At 52.0% G+C, this 20,152-nt stretch overlaps 1 protein-coding gene across 3 annotated transcripts in view; it reads right to left on the reverse strand.

Moving 5' to 3' along the window:
• LOC149363250 (protein-tyrosine sulfotransferase 1-like) overlaps positions 1–20,152 on the reverse strand; it is a 249,801-nt gene that overhangs the window by 132,134 nt on the left and 97,515 nt on the right. Inside the window, exon 1 of one of the 3 annotated variants that reach the window (XM_089573399.1) lies at positions 3,602–3,672. The exons of the other annotated variants lie outside the window; for them this stretch is intronic. The gene's annotated coding sequence lies outside the window, so the exon portion shown is untranslated. Of the gene's footprint in view, positions 1–3,601; positions 3,673–20,152 lie in introns of those variants that run through there. 3 annotated transcript variants of the gene reach the window in all.

The raw sequence follows: 20,152 nt of genomic DNA on the forward strand, positions 1-20,152 counted from the left end.
AGCGCAACAATCAGGCGACGAAGGCCCAGCCATCCGCCAGAGTCGATATATACACTCGACAGACGCTTTCAGCGCGTTGGAGAGCGCACCCAGAAAGGGGTGCGCGTACGCGCAGTCTGTTTCCATCGCGCTTGAGCTTGCGTCAATCCTCTGATCACTGGAAAACTGGAGCCTGGTCCACAAACTCCCAAAAAGAGGGGACGACGAGATGGTCAATTCTTTCTGTGGTCTTGCACATAATTCCTGCATTTCGGTAAAATCTGACCTTTCAACCGGAGCAGAGCACCGAGTGTCCTGTACACCTGACGAAGCACGCAAACCATGACGCTCCAAATTATGCATCTGCTTACGCACGAGCTTTTGCAGAGCGCCCAGCACTTCCGGGATGCTGCACACAACTACGGCAGCGCGGCGCGCACACTGGGGAGGCAGAGGGGGGTGGACTACGCCACCTATCGGCCGCCGGCGCTCGTCACCGGCGCCATTAGCGATTGTTGCCCCGGCTCCGAGGAACGACAACGATGACAACGTCACGCCCACCGGCGCGCGGCTGGCGACGACAGCGGCGGCCGACGCAAAAGTGGCCCCCACGATGGCCAACAAAAGAACAGCACAAGCCAAGAAACAACGCTGCCATGAGAGCATAGGGGCCGCTACGAACGCGCGCTTGTGCACACGATGGAAGGCAACACAAAACAAAAAGGACACGAGAACGAGAGCATAGAAGCCAGAGTACGTCCTTTCCGCACGCGCGCTGTCTATATCGTATATAGACGCCGACAGTCGAGAACGTTGTTGCGCTGACGAGTACTTTTGGGGACAGCGTGGAAGTAGATCAGCGCCAGTGCAATCGGAAATAGCGACGCGGGATGCATCTGGCATCGTTCCAGAGGACGCGCAGGATTAGAGACAGCGCAGCTAGAAACGCATTCGCGGAGTGGGAATCGACTAAAACAGACGCAGCCGGCCGAGCACGTGTATACATTTGAAATGGGCCAATTTTCCCAGCAGCAGGAATGAAGCACAACCCACGCGTCCGTTTCTTCCTCGTCCCCCGTAATGTAAACGTCCGAAGACGCTGCCTTTTCAAGGCTACGCAAATGTGACGCGAGACCGAGAGCGGGGACCGGCAGAAGCGTAGTAGTAGTGGTATTTTATTCAGAAAACATTGCATAAAGAAAGGAAAAGATGCTACCGCCAGCGGCAATTGCTATCCTAAGCACCGGAGCTGCGATCGGAGCAAATAAAAGGGACAGGGAGAGGATAGCGAAGAGAAGCACTCAGGGGAACAATAGCGCGAAAGGACAGGGGTGGGAGTTTACAAAGTATACATATGAAGGCCTGCAGCTTCTACGCGGTCACAGACTAAACTATATCTGCGCGTACCGACGTTTCACTTCATACAGCTGTTACTTCTGTACACTTCAAAACCAAACGCAAGCAGTGCAGCCTGGTTGCCACAGTTCTTTAACTCGATGCCTGAAAACCAAAGCTCATTTTCTGGGTCTGACGCCCATAAGCGCGCATTGTGAATTAAAAGTGGGGCGAGTTGGTTCTTTCACTTCCGACGCTCATACACTAGATCTTCTTCCGTGCATTTTATCGGAACCAGGAGTTCCCTGGGCAGGCTAGTGGCATTGTAAATAACCATAACGCTTTCTTCACTTAAAACGGCCGCGACATTAACAAGCTCCATTGTCTCAATATCACCAACGGTAATTTATCGCGGAAGCGATATCTAGCGGTCGCTCAAGTAACGACCCAACCGAGCGCACAACAACGCACCCGAGCGCCCAGCGAGAAATAACCCCGAGGGCGCCACTCGCAAAGCATCCCGCGCCTCCCCAGGGGACCGCTATATGTAGCTAACCCGGGCGTATTAGTGTCGCCAACTCAGTCACCGGCCAAGCAGCACATCACAAGAAACAGCCGCGTCAAACACTCCGTAATCAGTGCCAGCGCCCAGGCAAAAACAGCCACGAGCGAAGTCGACACGCGTACGAGGAAGAAACAAGGAATCAAGGAGTAGGGTGGGGGGCTTCAGATGATCGGGTAACTCTATGAGGTCCGGCGACGCGGCGCCAATGGAAAAGGCAAAGCGCCGACCGGGCTATGGGAGCCGTGGGGCGCCAAGAATTGCTCGCAGATCAAATCAAGGGAATGGAAAGGGGGAGAGGGAGAGTAAAGGAGGAAAGGGTGCTCTCGAGTGCGTGCAGCACGCAGGAAACTCGCGAGCGGCAACGACCGGACGAAGATGGCCGCGGTCATTGCCGGAGGCGGTGGGGGAAGCCGAAGCAAAGACACAAGCGCACTTTTGACGCCACTGCCGCTGCTGCTGCTGCTGCTGTTACTTATATAGCTGTTACGCACGACAGGCGAGCGCCACGGCGATGCCCTTCACGCAAAAGGGGAGGAGGAGGAGGAGGAAAGAAGTCCGCTCCTCCGACGTAACAAGCGGGGAAACAGCGTTGTTGTGCGCGTAGCCCGCGGCGGGGAGACTGCAAATGAAATCACCACGCACGCGGCAACGAGGAAGGGAGGAGGAGAGGAAGACGGACGCTTCCGCATCGAAAGAAGAAGAAGAGCGGTTCTTCCGTGCAGCGCCATCGAAGCCGCGAACGCACGGGGGCAGTCGGTCAGAGGGGTACGAGGCGACAGCTCGTACTTCGAAACAAGAGTACACACTCAACGGAAGGGAGTAAAGAGGAAGAAAGCTGTGCTCTAGAGCACTCCCTTTTATGAAAGAGACTGTACTAGAAGGCAGCTTACACCTTTTTTTACTCCCATATAGGCGCATTCGTATTTAGAAGACATTTAGAAGCATTCGTATTTAGAAGAGACATGCACCGCCGAATTTTCGCACCTGCCGGAGTCCGAGTAACGCACACTGGAAATCATCGACTAGAGGGAGGGAAAGAGAGAGAGAGAGAGAGAGATTCGGCGATTAACGGTAAGCACTCCCTCCGAATGTGGACTCGGTGCTCAAAATCAATCAAACAAATTTCACGACACAGTGTAAACTAATCCCTTTCCAATCAAAACGAACAGGAACTAAGATTAGAAAATTAAACAGATTAGATCCCATCACTCTGCGGCACTGCCCCTATAAAAATGGCCTATAGACAGTCTATAGACTTCTTATTGACTCTATTGACTTCCAATAGATATTTCCTTTTGTATATTCATAGTCTATAGACTGTCTATAGACAAAAGTCTACTAAAAGTGTATGACCATAAATCTATATATTGTCTACAGACCGTCTATGACATTTGTATTTCCTATAGACTGTTCTCTAGGATTTGTCTAGAGACAGTACATAAACTTTATAGACAGAAGCGTATAGGCACCCTACAGACTGTCTAAAACTTTTTGTAAGTTTTCACAAGTGTCACTCAGCACGAATCTACATTTTTCGTTAAAACTGGACACAGCGCAAGAAGAGGTGCCGCGAATATCATCATCATCAGTCATATTCGTTCTCCGGCACGCTGATCAGCGCAACACATATGACGTCGACAGCTTCGAGGAGGGGAAACCTAGCATAAAAAGAGAGAAAAAAAAAAGAAAGCGGAAAATGAGCGAGGACGGAAAGTAACGAACCTCGAAACGAGATGACGAGGCTCTGGCGAAGCGGGGGCGCCTTCACGTCTTCTCGGCGGCTAAAGCAGCGCTAAAATAGTGGAGAGAGAGAACGCGTGAGGAGGAGGAGGTTAAGGAGCAACAACACTCGCCGCCATAACGCTCCAACTAGGACGAGCCGAGACGGAAGAGAGCCTAAACGCGCGCACATTAGCGTATCGGTCCGCCCGACTCGCGGCCAAGGAAAAGAAGTGCATAAACGGCGGCAGCCAATATGAAGTGCCTAATGGAGCGGGCACGCAGAGGGAGAGAGCCACCGCCGGTGGGGAAGTGTCAGAATGCAGAGTGGTGGGCGGATAGGCCGTTCCATCGAAGAAGTCATCTCTCTCCTTCCTCTCTCTCGTCGCTTCGCCGAGCTTGTAGAAAATGCGCAGGTCGTAATAAGAGTGACACGTTAGACACGTTCCGCGCTCGTCGAATACGTTGACAGGATAGCCACACGAGAGACAGACACGAAATAGCTGTTAGCGGTAACGGCTGCCCGCTAACGATCGGTCCACGACCGGAAAGCGACTAAGTATATATACCCATGTTCCCATATCGAGAACCGTTTTTTTTTTTTGCGTTACGCGCGCGATAATAGAAAAGAGCAGTGCGTACTAAATGTGCTACTATCTTTGACGGCGTCATTTGCGAGCCACGTCGAAACTGATAGCTTTCTTGATTCCCGTGCGCGGTTCATTCGAGCCTTTGCAATACCCTGCGATCAAACTTTTTGGTCTTTGTAGATCAGCGTTTTTACTGTTGCGAGTTCTGGCCAAGAATTATGCGGAGAGGGACCCCTTCCGAAAAGCACTGAGGCCGCTACCGCTTCCTTGGGCTAAAATGAATCGCACTTTGAGGTTATGGTTAAAACACGTTTTTTAGACTTATCTGTCCGGCTGTAAAGCTTCTGTAAATATTGGGACGCTGCTTCTGGTCACGTCGGCAGCATATTGCAGGGGTCCCATGGAAAAAAAAAAAAAAACATCCATGCGCCGACATTCACAGGTTCGTCGAAGAGCAGTCGCTACTCGCGACAACACGAATTTCTGCGAACTTGTCTGCTTGTTTCCGAGCGTCAAAATCGCTGCTCCCGCTCCAGGCTGAGTCCTGAACAAGGTCAAAGACGGTCCCATCTCTTCCATTTTCCCCCGAAGCATCAGCCGCTGGGCGAATGTTTTCAATTATAAAAAGCACCTTCGCTTCACGAAGAAAAGCCCTCTACACGTAGAAAAACCATAAAAAAGAGAAAAATAACGAGGGACGGTCGCTCCGTTGAGTGCGACTCACCTCCACCCCATTTCTCTTCTGAGACTGGTCAAGGAGGGGAAAGAAGGGAAGAGTAGCGGGAGACATAAAAGACTGGCGCACCATTGCCGAAAACACAAGACGCGCAGAGGGGTGCAGCCAGCGCGGAAGGAGCGGGCTTCCGCCCGCTCCCCGAACGGTCATCGAAAGTAGGCCGCGCGCGAGCAGCGTAAGAGCCGCCGGTGCACGCGCAGCACAAAGACTATCGGGGAGAAGCAGGCAAACGGAGGCGGCGCCGGGAGCCGATGACGGCGATTCCGACGTCTCCGCCAGAGCGAATCGCCTTTCCCCCGACCGCCGCCACCCGAGCTCTGCAGAGTGGTCGCGGGTATACCATATACAGACGGCGGCAGTAACAACAAACGAGGCAAGTACAAGAACGAGTAGAAACAGAGAGCGCGGGGGAAAGGGAGATAAAACGGTCCCCCCCCCCCCCTCCCCGCAACCCTGCCAGACAATGGTGAGGAGGGGATCGAGAAACACAAGGAAGGGCGCAGGATGAGGGTGAGGAGGAGAAGGAGATATACGGAACGGGCAACGATGCGGGGTGTATCGTTGCGGCGGAGGCCGTCAATTGTCGGCGTCGCTGGGTCCGGGCCACGGCGGACAGCGATCCTTCTTCGATTATTTCGGACGGACGAACAGCCCGGGAGGACTCCCCCGCCGTCCAGAGGAGGAACACCGGGGCCGGGCCACCCCGCTGTCAATACACACCCCCGAGATGAGCGTTCTGCGCCCGCTACACAGCACCGAAAGCCGGCGCCCATCGCTTCTCCTCCAGTGGGAGGCTGCGTTCTCTCGTGATCCGCTGTGCTCGGGTGCTTCGCGTGCGGATTCGTGCCTCCTTCGCGACGTCTCTTCGGGCTCACCCAGTACTCCGAGACGGCGAAGGGAGATTTAAAACTCGAAAGCATTATTGGGAGGAGGATTAGAGAGGAGGAGGATTAGATAGGAGTGAGGGAAATAAAAACTTTATCCGAGGCCAGTAGTAAAGCTCAGTGAAAAAGAGAGCTTGCTTCGCTAAGTGCCGTTGGTCGTCTACCTAGACAGAGGGAGGCAAATCACTCCAGAAAGGAGGAGGAGGATAATGGACCCAAGTCCCTTACTCTCGGGCATGCTTCTATCTACGTGCCCTTAGAACCCTAACCCGGATATCGGTGAAGACTGTCTTGTAGTGAACGTAATTAAGCTGATGATGATAACGCGACACATAACAAGGTAACGGCAGAGTTCAATGAGTCTAGAATGTGTTCGGCATCTGCCCTAATATCTGGACAGTTGGGATCGACAGCTCTATCACATCATGCGAAGTCGCAGACAATTAATGGTGTTAGGAGAGTGATGGTCCGAATTTCACTGATTGCGTGTCCTTGTTCCGCGCTGATTGACGAATGCGGTTGAGGAAAGATTCCTCGATTTCCATAATTTTTTTTTCTATTGTTCGGCTATTAGCTCTTTTTATATCTTAGGACGTCGTCTGCTCACGTTTTACATGTATTTGGCTGCCTCGATGCCGACAAATGCCCGCCAGTGCGCATCTCCACAATTTCCCTTTTGGGCACTACCATACTCCCAATGTTCTCCAGCAGCAGCGTTCCGATTTGAAGATTCCACTAAAACAATTAACGGCTCATGCGCGAAACAGTCCGCCATTTACGCACGCTCAATCAAGTTGTAAACAGCGAAAAGGTCTACAGGGTGGATACTTCGGGGCTAATTTGGCACAGAGATTTCAAAGCGACATAGCTGCGGTACCCGCAGGTACACAAAAAGAGTTGCCGGCCGGGATCAGCCAATTCCGGTGCCAGGCACCAAGTCCTACTCAAGGTATACGGACTCAAAAGCAACAGCCCGGAAGGCGCCACTTATTGAACACCCCTCCTACCAGCGCGTTCGTTATGCTGTTCCTATGCCAGCGAGCATATGAACGTGTGAAAACAAACCCAAGTGATCAGGCCCAGAGAATCTGCCATCTCGTTCCCTACCGCGTCTCCGAATCGATTCCAAGTTCGCGGTGTAAACTCGCACTGGCGTGCGTCGACCAACGAGGAATTACGAAGTGAACCAATAAGGGGGCGCAGACCAGAGAGCGCGACAAACACCGAAGAAGCACGGGCGGCAGCAGAAGCATTTCCCAAGGCTGGCCCCGCGAGAGTTGGGGACGAAGGGAGGGGGGAGTGCGCTAGAAAGTGTGGAGGAGGAGAAGGCGAACGCAGATCCGAAAGGGAAAATCCAAATCTGTCTCTCACGGCCGTCGCACAATCACTTACCCGGTTTGCGATCGATCCGCAACATTGATTTCGGACTCTAGGCACCGGCCGAGCCAACAAGCAGGCTCAAACCACGGTTCGTCTGTGCGGCAGTGCGAGCGAGATTGGAGCGCGCGGCGAGGAAAAGAATGCAAAAAGAGGCGAAAAATAAAAGGAAACGCATCCTGAAAAATCGCGGAGCGCGCGAGTCGGTACTCGTCAGTGGCGGTGGTACCTCCGAGTCGAAGAAAGACGTATTAGGATCGAGGGGTCAATAAAAAGAAAGAGAGGGGAAGAAAAGGGAGAGGAAGGGTACAGAAAGGGAAAGACGAGCAGGAAGAGTTCAGAAGGCAGAGGGGAGCGAGAGAGAGAGAGAGGGAAAAGGTAATCGATTAGGAGCAGCGACAAGGAGCAGAAAGGGAGAACCTGCGTCAAGATGGAAAGCAACACAGCCTCTTGGAAGGCTTTCTCGCTGTTCTTTCAATTTTTGTCTAGTCTCGGATATTGGGGTAAAAAAAAAGAACGCCTGCCTCGAGGACACGAGGACTGTCGGCAGACAGGTCGCCGCAGGGTCTTCGCGAGTCAAGTGCGCGACTGAACGAAAAAAACAAAACCCGCACAGTGCGCGAACAATACTCTATGGGTTCGAGCGATGGAAAATCACACGAAGCCACGTGGCGCAACAGCAGTAAACGGATGACGACTTCACGAAGTTCTTGCTGAGCTTTCTTTTTTTTTTTTTTTTGGTCTTTTTAACTGCTGCTCACTAACTGCGTCACTCGAACTCGAACGACAAGCACCACGTACGCTTTGGCGTCATTACGTTTGGGCAAAAGCCACGTACAGACGCACGGCTTGAACATCAGCGCCACACTATAGACACAATGTTGACGGACCAAGAGCGTGGTGAAACCATGTTCGTCTATGTAATCCTCTTATCGCCACCTTTTATATGGAAGCTCAGTGGAAGCCATGTATGGTGAAAACCATGCCATCCTAAAGTAGAGGGGGGAGGGGGGGGGGGGGGGGGGTAAAGCGCCTACCTAAAGAATTGCAACCGAAATGCTTAGTATGAACACGCATTTCTGCCTGTGGCTGCCACACGTATGGTTCAGTACAGCGCTGCAATGGGACGGACGCAGTGGAGCATGTCTTTCTCCAAGCACTATCATCGCGTGCGCGCGCAGATAATGGACCTTCCGGACACGCTGCCTTTCATGACAGCCCTTAATGCGACGTGGGTCTCTCCTTCCTGCAACATCGAATAGCGGTGACACTGGAGCCGCAGCGAATAACACTGCACTGACGAATCGCTTCCGCAGTGTTTCTTTCACAAGCGAACTCAGAGGCCCGACGGTTTATCCGGTACTCCAAAGAGAGAGAGAGAGAGAGAAAGACAGAGAGCGGCGTGTCCATCCCTGCACAGGTCTTTGTTTCTCACTGGGCGGCTGCTTTGGCCTAACGCTGCTGCCACTGTATTAGCAAGTCTCTTCGTGAATGCACACCAAAGAGTCTGCCGCGTGCGCCTGCTACATTAGTCGAACGGCTTCACCAAAGAGTAGGGGAAACGAAATAAAGCGGCAGTCCCGTTACACCTATATGGAATAAAAAAGCGCAATACTAAAAGCTCTCCACTAAACCTCATTCCAGATAGGTGAAGTAAGCACGTCGATTACCTCGTTTCCACACAGAAACGCGCTGTGTCAAATGGAAGGTCGCTCAATCAGCGAAGTGTGATTACGCGCAAGAGGAGGATGGGAAAGTCGGTGATGAAGGAGAAAGGAGGGGTGGGGAGGGAGTCTGCAAAATGAGTTCCTCTTAGCCCCAATTCTTCTCTCTCTCCTTCCAAGAGACACAGAAGGCGTCAGAAGACCGCGAGAAATTACGACACCCTGGTGGGCGCGCAATTCGCAACCGCGGGACCCATTGAAGGGGGGGACAGACTCAAGAACGTCGCCGTCTCCAGCTGCGCCCAGTCACGACCGTCCGCGGACGACACCCATAACGCCAAGAAGAACACGAGCTTTCCCTTGTGCCTCGCTAAGCGGCCGGAGGAATCCCCGCGACATTACATTCGAGCACGCTTCGAATTACTTCCCAGAAGACGACCCTCTGCGCGATGCGTCTTCGTAATCCGCGCGCCGAGATTGTTCTCGCCGCTGAAAGAGCGCCGGTCCGTTTCGCGCGAGGCGTGATGGAAAAGCGAAATGGCCCGAGCGGATCAAACAGCCGCCCGCGGGCCCGCTCGATCCACTTCATTAGATACAAAACCGACCGAGAGTTGCAAAGGGGGGACTGCGCAGCATATCTCGCTGTGCACTGAACAGAGGAAAATGTGAATTCGAAGAACGGCGAAATTCCGCTCCATTTTGTTCAGCTAGCGCTGAGATGTAATTGCGAAATTTGAGAGTTTGGTGGAACGGAGGAGCGTAGCCTGTGACGTGGGAAAGTGTGAGTGTAAATGTGTGTCGAGAGCGGGTAAGGGGAGAGAGGGTAGAGGAAAAGCGGGCAGGGGGAAAGCGGGTAAGGGGAAAGCAGGTAGAGGTAGCCTAATCGAGCTGAACCTCTACCTTCTCAGTAAAAAAAAAAATATACATTCCGTACGTTATTGATCGAATGCATAGAAGACCAGTCAAGCCCGGCCAAAGGTTCCATCTTTACTGCCGGCTTCAAGCGTGGTGTGCGAGAGCCGCGTCACAACGTGGTTCAAGTTCGTCGAAGGCTGCTCAGAGAAACAAGAATGCAACCTTACTATCAATAAGAAGTTAGGAAGCGATGTGCACTCAAATACCAAATTTACTTTTACTTCCACACACGCACTCGCACTCCCCCACCTCACAGGCTATACGCTCCTCCATTACACCAAGCTCTCCAATTCTGCAATTACGTGCTAGCGCTAGATAAAACAAATGAAGAGGAATTAAACCTTTGTTTGAATTCACCCTTTGTACACCCTCTGCATGTCCCTTCTGCCCCGCTCCCACCGCAGAGGCAACGCTGCACCATTTCTTTTCTTTTTTTTTTAGGGGGGCAGGCTGCGTGCGAACGACATCTCCACACCCAGGCCTACCACACGAGACGCCCTCTGAATACACGGGCCTGAACATCGAGACCTGTTAGCCTTCATCAGTGAAACCAGCCTGTGCGTTTTCCTTTAATTTGTGCCAAAAGGCAGAACTTGCGCAATAAAAAAGAAATTTTGCTACCACGTTCAGCTCAAAAGGGCAACAAAACTGAACGATGCGTCTGAAAAAATCTGCCCATAGAAATAAAAAACGTGCTTCTCGGGCGAACTTGGAGAGTACGACTCCGTACTAATAAAATGATAACTTCTCTTATTGTTTGCACCTCTACACGAAAACTCTCGACCACTCATACATATCGAAAGGTGACAGGTGATTTCAAAGGATGAAACTACAATGGGCACTCGCTTTTTTGCGCGTATCTATGTCGCACTCTCGTCCCGTCAGTGGCACGATCCATTATTTTGCGCGAAGGCTGAGTTTCGGAGAGTTCGACGCAACTTAGCCGGTGCTGTTCGCACGTATACGATAACCAAAACTAGGCGCATGCGCAGGGGATGGTCTAGCTGTCAACGCGCACTCAATTTCATCCCGAATCAGGCTTTTTATACGGCGTTGCGAGCAAAACGCTTAACACGGGTATAGCGCTAACTTCGCCTGCTGCCTATCCATCAACGTCAACTCTTTTTGTGCCAAGTCAAGCACAAACCAAACCTTGTCAGTTCGCTAGCCTATCAATCACCAGGGCGCCCCTTTTTTAACCAGAGTACCTGAATTTAGTTCTTTTATATATCCTAATAAAGAACCTTTCAAACTAACTTGAATACAACTTGAGCGTGAATACATAATGAAGCTATGTTAATGATCCGAAACCGACACTGAACTGAGTTGAACTCGCCACCACGCAAAAGAATTAGCTCCATCGGAGCCGGTAAAAACGAGCGGTTACTGAAAAGGTAGCTTCGCCACTCAGCGCTGCAGTTTAGTGGCGAAGACAATTCCCGATGACGAAAAACGAGATGGAAAAAATTTCTTCCTGACACAGGCCGTGGCATTTGTAAGCTACCAAAGTGTCATGAACAAGCTTGCGTTGAGACGTCGGAGCGAACTGTACAAGCAGATTAACACTGGTAGCATGCGTGGACAAAGCAGGAATATTCCGGAATGACACGCAGAACCGCCGCCAACAATGAAAACCGAAACAGAGCAAACACACACACAAGGCCACAGCAGTTTTTATCAAACGCAAGTGCGCCGAAGTGGACACTACGTCACAATTAAGACTCGCTCCCGCGTTAACGTACGTTACATAGTCAAAGCCCATTCGACGAAGCCTTGAACACACTCGAAGCCAAAGCCTATACAGCAGCCACCGCTGCTGCCATTAGTCATATAACCAGCGTTGCTTTAGGTGCGTGTAGCGTCCACACTAAGTGGTCGTTAATCACAGTGTGTATTTTTCGTTTCATTTTTGTTCGAGGGTGCCTCGTTCGCCAAGGGCGGAAACAAATGAATAAACAGAGGCGTTGGCGCGAGCCGCCGAAAATTACGGCTTCCAGTGGCCGACGCCAGCGGCGCCCGCGCAGGCGGCAACGCCGTAGTCGCGCCTGCCAAGTCGAGTCAAGCCGAGCCAAGCGTGCTAACAAATGGGCGGCCGCACAGGTTTGCGCGCTCGTTTTGCAACACAGCGCGCGTTAGCTGCCCCGACTCCTCTTAGCGGGCATTAGGCGCGGCCCCACATAGCCGCTTTCACAGGCGCGCCCGTACCCAACACGGTTCTGCACTCGAAAGCGGGGAAGCTGTAAATCAGAGCAGCGTTGGGAAGCTGCATCCGCGGCAGCAGGCCCCCGTTCGGCGTAATTGTTGCGTGTCCGGCATAGAGTTCGCGCGCGCTGTTCACCGAAATAATCCTCGCGGTCGCCAAAGTGGCTGGGTTAGTATCCCCGGCAGTGGGCCTCCGCGATTAGCTGCCGTCCCCCCTCACCCTCTTCTCCGTAATCCTTACCCCCGTTGCAGCAACAGCCGCGCGAATTCCAACCACGCAAGCGGCGCCCATCGGCCGCAGTTGGGTGCGTTGACACCGACGCTGCGTTCTTCAGCTTCAGCGTTGCTCGAGCGTTCGAGGATTGTTCGCAGTTCACTGAGCAAACGCAGGGTCACTTACCGTAACCAGCTGAAAGGGCAGCTTCACTGCGCTACACAACGGGCGTCACCAGTAGAGGTGGCGCCTCAGAGTACGCTGCAGGCTTATTAATCCGAAGCCTCTTCGTTGCAGCTTTGCAAACAGTCATGTATACCCCTGTCAACGAACATCCCTCGTCAAAGCGAAACAAACGTCGAGTTTGTAAACACATCTCATCCTAAACATGAGCAGGAGGACGGAGCCCAGCCATTGCGAAGAGCATCAAACTTAAAAACCCCAGCTACTTGTTACCGCTCGTCCTGTCCACTTCTCTTCCCACGACCTGTTCCAGTCGCGGTTCTTTTTACCCTTTAACATATGTCGGACCAACTGGCCCAGAACTTCGCCGTGCTTTAAAATCCGAACTTCATCCAGTTTGCTCCAACAAAAGAAGTCTGGGTTACTGAAGAGCCCGTGACTTCAAATGGCACTCGGGATGATAAAAACGATGCAGAGCCCAGAGGGTATATAGGTTTAGGTTTATTAGGGTTTAACGTCCCAAAGCGACTCAGGCTATGAGGGACGCCGTAGTGGAGGGCTCCGGAAATTTTGACCACCTGGGGTTCTTTAGCGTGCACTGACATCGCACAGTACACGGGCCTCTAGAATTTCGCCTCCATCGAAATTCGGCCACCGCGGCCAGGATCGAACCAACGTGTATAGTTCCGCAAATCATTAGTGTCTACACATCACTCGTGCACAGATTGCAAAAGCCAGCAAATTGAACCGTTCTTCCGGCCACGCACAACAGACGGCAGTGTCCCAACAAGAGGATGACGGAGGAGGAGAGGGATGCGGTGAGCCGCCAACAGCGTTGTTTTCCACTCCCTCGGGCCTTATCTTTGCCGGGCTCATTTAGCGCGCCCAGCCGAGGCGAATCTCGAAAGCCGAGCTTCGGGTCCGCTATACAACGGTGTAGTATACTGGGGAGGAGCAGTACCGGATGCGTTCGCTCGCGGAGAACGTTTCGTTCCTAAAAGCGCCCGCAGCGCCGCCTATCAGCCTGGCTTTTCGCGCTGGCCTTGACTGAGCGTAATGTGGATGACACGCAGGAGCCGCTGATTAGACTCTCGACGCTGCAGCCCACACCAGCGACGAGCACGTCGTTACGAGCAAGCGTCGCGTCCCCTGACAGTGGGCGCATCGTTTTTCCGTTGCTCTAGTCATCGGAATTGGCTTCTGTCCGCAGAATAACAATCTTGGTGCTGAAACAATCATTCTTCGCTGTGAGGATTCGCTCAGCTTCTTGAGAAATAATATACCAAACGGCACGCATTGCCCATGCATGCCATAACCGAGACTCTAAAGAGACGTTATTCAGTCGCAGGCAATGCGGCATTTTCTTTTTATTTAGGATGTACAGCGATTCAACACAATCTAAACCAGGCCCACTTGCACTGACACTACATAACTGTAGTAAAGCAGCAAGATGGGTTAGCTGGCGGAGGCTCAGTGGTTATTGGTGTCGGCTATACTGGCTCGAAAGAGGCGGGTTCGATCCCTGCCGCGGCGGCCGAATTTCGATGGAGGCGATATTCTAGAGGCCCGTGTACTGTGCGATGCCAGTGCACGTTAAAGAACCCCAGGTGGTCGAAATTTCCAGAGCCCTTCACTACGGCGTCCCTCACAGCCTGAGTCGCTTTGGGACGTTAGACCCCAATAAACCAAACCAAATAACGTTACTGCGGTACAAGGCGTTAATACAACATGAAAATAACAGGACATCCGCCGTGACTGGCCATGTGACCCACCAAAGAAGTGAATTTCCGACAAATTTTGTAAGCATCAAGCACCGCTTCGAGCAGAATGAATGAGTAAAGCCTCTATTGCAAGAGAGGGATGGCTCTTAGAAAAAAAAAAAAAAACAAAAAAAACAACGCTCTGCGAAAGCCGTATACTGACAGTTTGCGTGACCGAAGAAAGAGCGACGCGAAAACAGGACACATATAAGAAAAATATCCACAAAAACGCAGACATCTGAAAGAACCGCAGGCATTTATCGCACAACCCCCGCCTACGTGTTTCTTTGAGCAGAACTGAATTTCTGCTCAAGTGGTAGTGCAAACAGGCTCGCGTTCAAGCGTCAAATATTTCACAATCGCATCATACTCAAGCAAAGCACGAACAGAATCACGCCTCTTTGAGAGATCGGCTCGACAAAAAACATTAACAAAACAAAAAGCATGCTTCTCACTCAGCCTTGGAGGCTAATCGTTGAATCGCGTTTCTCTTTCATGCGAATTCGACCTGTACGACTTCATCGCCGTCAGTAGCGAAGAGGATCAAGAAGCGAAAGAACTGCCGGCGCCCCCATATTAGTCGGGCCCGCCCCCAGCCCCCACTAAATGCGTAAATCGAAACCCGCGTCATTCAAATGAAAGCGCGAGTCAGAGTACGTTAAACGAAAAGGAGCTGGCTATTTCAGGAACGCACCCCGGGTGCAGTGCTCTAGATACACCAAGGGGGCTGCCAACCAATCAAAATCAACTGACCCCTCCCCTCTCCCCCATACAGCCCCATGCGGAGGAGGAAGGGGATAAACTTTATTTATAGCGCAGTCGCGTATCCATCCAAGCGACACCGGTTTCTCCTCACCGGCTTCGGTAGAGGCTTCACCCATCCGCGAAAAAGATTTTAAGCTCTGATCTAATTATGTCGGGCCAGAACAGGTTAAGCCATTCTCACCCCTGTTACCGAAACCACTAACCTACTTGATAAAAAATGATGCCCAGGCTTAGTTTGGTTAAGCCAAGAATGCGTTGCATATTGCGTGGTCTTTTTGCGCGAGGTATTGCTTGGCGGCACTCGATTTTCTCAGCAGCTTTTCCTCCGTGACGTATGGATGGATGGATGGATGGATAGGAGCGCCCCCTTTGAAACGGGGCGGTGGCAACCGCCACCATGCTCAGCCGTTCTTTTTTATCCTTTTTTTTCTTTTTTTCCCTGTTTTCTTTTTACGTGGTTTAGTGACGTCACGTCATCACGTGGTTTGGTGGCTGCCCGGCCAAACCCAAGGGCTGAATTGAGTGATTGCAATATGCTACGCATAAAACTGAAGAACGACGGGAGCTCCGAGAATATTGCTCGCCGATCCAAGCGTTAAGCGGCCAACGAGCAATCTAAGGAGGAGAGCTGAAAGAGACGAAACCGCCGCTCATTAGAATCTCATCACCCTCGCTTCGCAACGCCTATGTGTACATTACACACACGTGCACATTACGTGCACTACCGAGAGGAGGCAACGAGAGGCAATATTAGTGCTCAGGCACTAATATTTAGGTTCGCAGAATAAGGGCTCGCCTACGCGTCAGAATTGTCTTTGTTGTCGTCATTGATTTCTTTTCCCTTTTTTAAGTTATTCCGTCCAACAGCGCAGGGTAAACGATACGACAGAAATCTTCAACAAAGACGTTGTCCAACTCGTTGCCAGCCGAACGCGACATATACGCAGGCAAACTTGTCAAGACATCGAAGATCCGACGCCAAGTTTTAGCTCCCTTCTTCCTTCAAGCAATTCATCTTTAGCCTTTCCAATCAATAATCAAACAAACAAAGTGAGAGATAGCGAAGGAAGCCTTACTGCCGCTCGCGGGTGGCGTGAATAAATTACGGCCGCGAATTATTAATTTCCACCGCGCGCCACTGGGGTTCGCCGCCGCGGAGTCGTTAATCCGTACCCTGCGCGCGCACATGCACACAAAACGCACACAACAAGCCTCTCTCCCAATGCTGAAAACATCCCTCGCCCAATGTCCCACGCGTCGCTGCATTCTCTCCGCAGTTTGCTTTCTTATACATTATTTTTTCTCCTTTCGCTTTGGCGTTAGCTTCAGGCTTAAATGGTGAATGATTCAGTGGACGGAAGCCGAGGCATTTAGATATTTATGGCACAGCGCACGGCGGCGCAGTTGAAGTGAAGCGGAGCGCTGGGGTATATGCAGGCACAACGCTGAATATATAAATGGAAAGGGAAGAACACGGTGACCGCACAAACGCGCGCACCGCTGAGCTTAGAACTCATTAAAACAAAACACCGCTGCGGAAGGCTCGAGCCGGCTTCATTCAAATCAGGATTTAGCCGTAAAAATCGTGTGGCCACTCGCCCGCACGCCAGACTCTGGGTCGTTTTTTTCCATTGCGATGTTGACTAATGCTAATTGGAACCGCCGAGGTGGCTCAGTGGTTATGTCACTCTGCTGCTGACCCAAAAGACGCGGGTTTGATCCCAGCAGCGGCGGTCGAATTTCGATGGAGGCGAAATACTATAGGCCCGTGTACTGTGCGGTATCACTGCGCGTTAAAGAACCCCAAGTGGTCGAAATTTTCAGAGCTCTTCACTACGGCGTCCCTCATAGCCTGAGTCGCTTTGGGACGTTAAAACCCCATAAACCACAAACCATAAACCAAACCATCCTGAGATAGCAACAAAACACGTCCCCGAAGACTTCCTGCACAGCCCTATCGTCTCCGTAACCCTCACCACTCCGTCCCTTCCCACCTGCTTGTATTCCTATACCAAACGGTCCCTTCCGACCAATAAATACATGGAGGCGATCGAAGAAAACACGTTCACGTCTCCCAGCCCGCAGTAACACCGCCTCGTTTTCCTTTCTCCTCGCAATCGGTCAGGGAGCACGCTTGACGTCGACCGACGGCCCCGTTAACGAGCTCCCCGTGCAGCACCTCCGGTCGCGCTGACAACACACGACGGCGTCTCCTCCGTCGAAGTGGGGGAGAGGCGCCAGCCGTGTCAAGAAGGCGCCTCCGCAGTGCCCGAGGCGGCACCGACGCTAGGGAACGCCGGCTCCGCCGCTCGACACAAAGAGAATGTGGGCCGACCCAGCCGGTGTTTGCGCTCCGCTCTCGGGAAATCCCATTAGTGCGAGCCGCGGCTCTGCTTCTATCGGCGGCACCGCGCCGCAGCCCTCGGGGCACACGGGCGACCCGGTCTCGGCGCCGAGCTCGTGTGCGCCCGCCTTTGCGCGTTACAACGCGCGGTCTCACGAGAGAGAGAGAGGGAGTGCCGAAAGATACGGAAGCCGGATGAGTTTCCAACTCGCGCATGCATCGACAACAGCGCGCGCGCGCCTCATCTCTGTATACAAGTGCGCCACGGAATATAGCAGCGTCTTCGTGTATGCGACGACACTTCTCCTACGCAATTTTCTCCTTTTCACCTCCCGGTTCTCCCACTCCCTCCCGACGGCGGTACACGGACTTCGATCGGAAAACACGCATGCTGGGGCGTAAACTGTCTTTGCCAAAAGTAACCAGGCTGCATGGTTTTCTTCTCAGTCGTCTAGTAAAGCACTTACGACAACAGTCAAGCTCTAAATCTCTGCAAGGTACGGAAAACATTTGCCCCACCTTTCAACACAATCTGATATTTAGGGAAGACGCGAGGGCTCCGCTACACGAATGAGTAGCAAACCGTGCAGTCCGGTTGCTTTCGGCACAGACGGCACGCTTCTGCCACACGAATATCCCTATAAGGGAGTCAGTAAGGAGTAAGCTGCCCTCTAGCGCACTCTTCTTTTGTAAAAGGGAGTGCTCCAGAGGACTCCTTACTACCTCTTCACTTCTTTCCGTTTAGAGTATGGCGGCAACCCGAGACGAGGCACAGGTTGCACACTGACGAAACAAAAGAATCAGGATGGTCGATGCGCGTGACCTTCGCCGCATTCTGTGCCGTGCTATACGGCAAGGGCTCACTAAACTGACCCGCGCGTTTTTACACTTTGCATTTCAAGCTACCCCCACGAGAACTAAGTAAACAGCCCGCCATCAAGCAGAATCCAATATATCTGACGTTACGGCGCTATTCCCTATACGTCGTTTCATTCATTCTCACTGTAAAGCATAGCAAGCACAGGGTGTTTCTGAAAGAACTTTTACGCGTATACCCTTTCCGTTTCCGCCCCCTTTTCAGGATTAGGCAATCGTGCGTTGTTGAGTGGCAGTTGCCGGCCAGCCTGTTCCTTTTCCCCACTGCGTGGGTCTGCCTTTGCGTCATCGCTGCAAGTGATAATAGCAAGAAGAAGAAAAAGTGACACTGCAATAAACACGCGTTCCCATCTGGCGTGTGGGCGACTCTCTTGCTAGCACATATACTAGGCCATAAAGTGATCCGCTCGTAGTAAAATACCAGGGTCGCAGCTTGTAGACAGGAAATAACAAGGGCGCGAGAACTCGAATAAATTGAGCACTGTCGTATATCCGTAGATTACCCAACTACGTCACCCCCACCCCCTCATTCCACCCCTTACGTTCCCCGAGAGACGACCAAAACAATTCAAAAACATTGCCTAAACGTGCCTTATTTTACGTTCGGGCAAATATCTTCTTTTTCACTGCCATGTAGAAAATATTCAGTAAAACCTTGCGGCGCCTGTTGAAACTACCGAACTTAACCCTCCTGATCACAAGCAAAAGGAAAAAGGTATTGGCAGTTAGGCGTTTCCGCCAGGCGTAAAAGTTCGCTGAGAATCCCCTCAATGGCCTGGTACCCCCCCCCCCCCCCCCCCCCCCAATTCGATTCCTTAACTTTGGCCGCGGTTAAAGTGGAAGTACTTTTTCTTTACCCGATAATCCGTGCGTTGTCATCTATTTCGTGTCCTTCGTATACCAAAACAAGTGGGTGGCGGTAGGACTGACGCTAGGGAAAGAACGTTCGTCCTGAAATTGTGATCACAACAGGGTGAACTTCATGCGTAAGCTCGTCACGGCTGTGCAGTCAATTCCATCCTTGGAGTTTTGTCTAAACGGTAGACACATCAGCCAGAATGTTTCCCAGCAATTGTTCATCTCAAGAGTTGGAACAGCTTGACGACTGCTCGATGATCCAAAACAACGCCACCTTAGATAAGTGTGGCCTGTCCTTCTGCTGCAAGACCGCGTCGTCTCAGCACGCGTCATGCCAGTTATGCTCGCAGAGTGTTTTAGCACACGGCACGCCGCTGCCTCGAGGCTACAGGCGTTGCTGCACAGCTGCCAATGCGCCAACTCTGGTGACCTCTCGCGAGTGTATAGTAAAAGTGCATCGGGGCTGTGCTAAAAGACTCTCGTTACATTACGAATACAAGCAAAACATTGCACCTAAGGTTCTTGTAAAGTTTCATTTGCCCCTTTCTTTGAGTGCTTTTCGCTTTCCATTAAACCAGCGGCTGCAGTTAACTGAAAAAATGTAAGCTATGCTTCAGTATCGCACTAGAATTTTCTGCACAGCCTACAGATTACCGTCGTGTAGCCCATTTCGTTCATTTATTCATCCCCCCCTTCACTGTGCGTGCGTGTGTGGAGGGGGGGGGGGGGTGGCGAGGAGGGCGTTACGCCCTAAACCGTAAAACAAACGACGGAATACATAGCATTCAGAGTCACTAACGATAAGAAAGTAAAATAGACGACAGCCATTCATCCCCGCCCACTTAACCACCAGCACCGCTCCACCCTTAGCGCCTCGGCGAAATAACGCACGGCTCCCAAGTGGTCCGTCGCGGTGGCCGAAAAACGACGACACGTTAAAGGACCATTAATCACTCGCGGTCACGAGTCCGCGCCGCAGAATACGAAACAAGCAGAAAATAAAAGGGAATGAGCCAGGAGGTACGCAAAAGCGAAAACAGTGCTAACGCCACGGGCAGGTTCCTAACAAATTTTCCTGTTCGCGGCAGAAGCACAACGCAAAATAAAGCCCCGCTCCATATATGAATGGGGAGAGGCATGGGAGAGGCAAGTTCTCGAAAACGGCCTTTTTTTTCCTGGACAGAGA

Source organism: Amblyomma mixtum, chromosome 2, assembly GCF_055824585.1.
Source record: "Amblyomma mixtum isolate Tamu chromosome 2, ASM5582458v1, whole genome shotgun sequence".
Lineage (NCBI taxonomy): Eukaryota > Metazoa > Arthropoda > Arachnida > Ixodida > Ixodidae > Amblyomma > Amblyomma mixtum.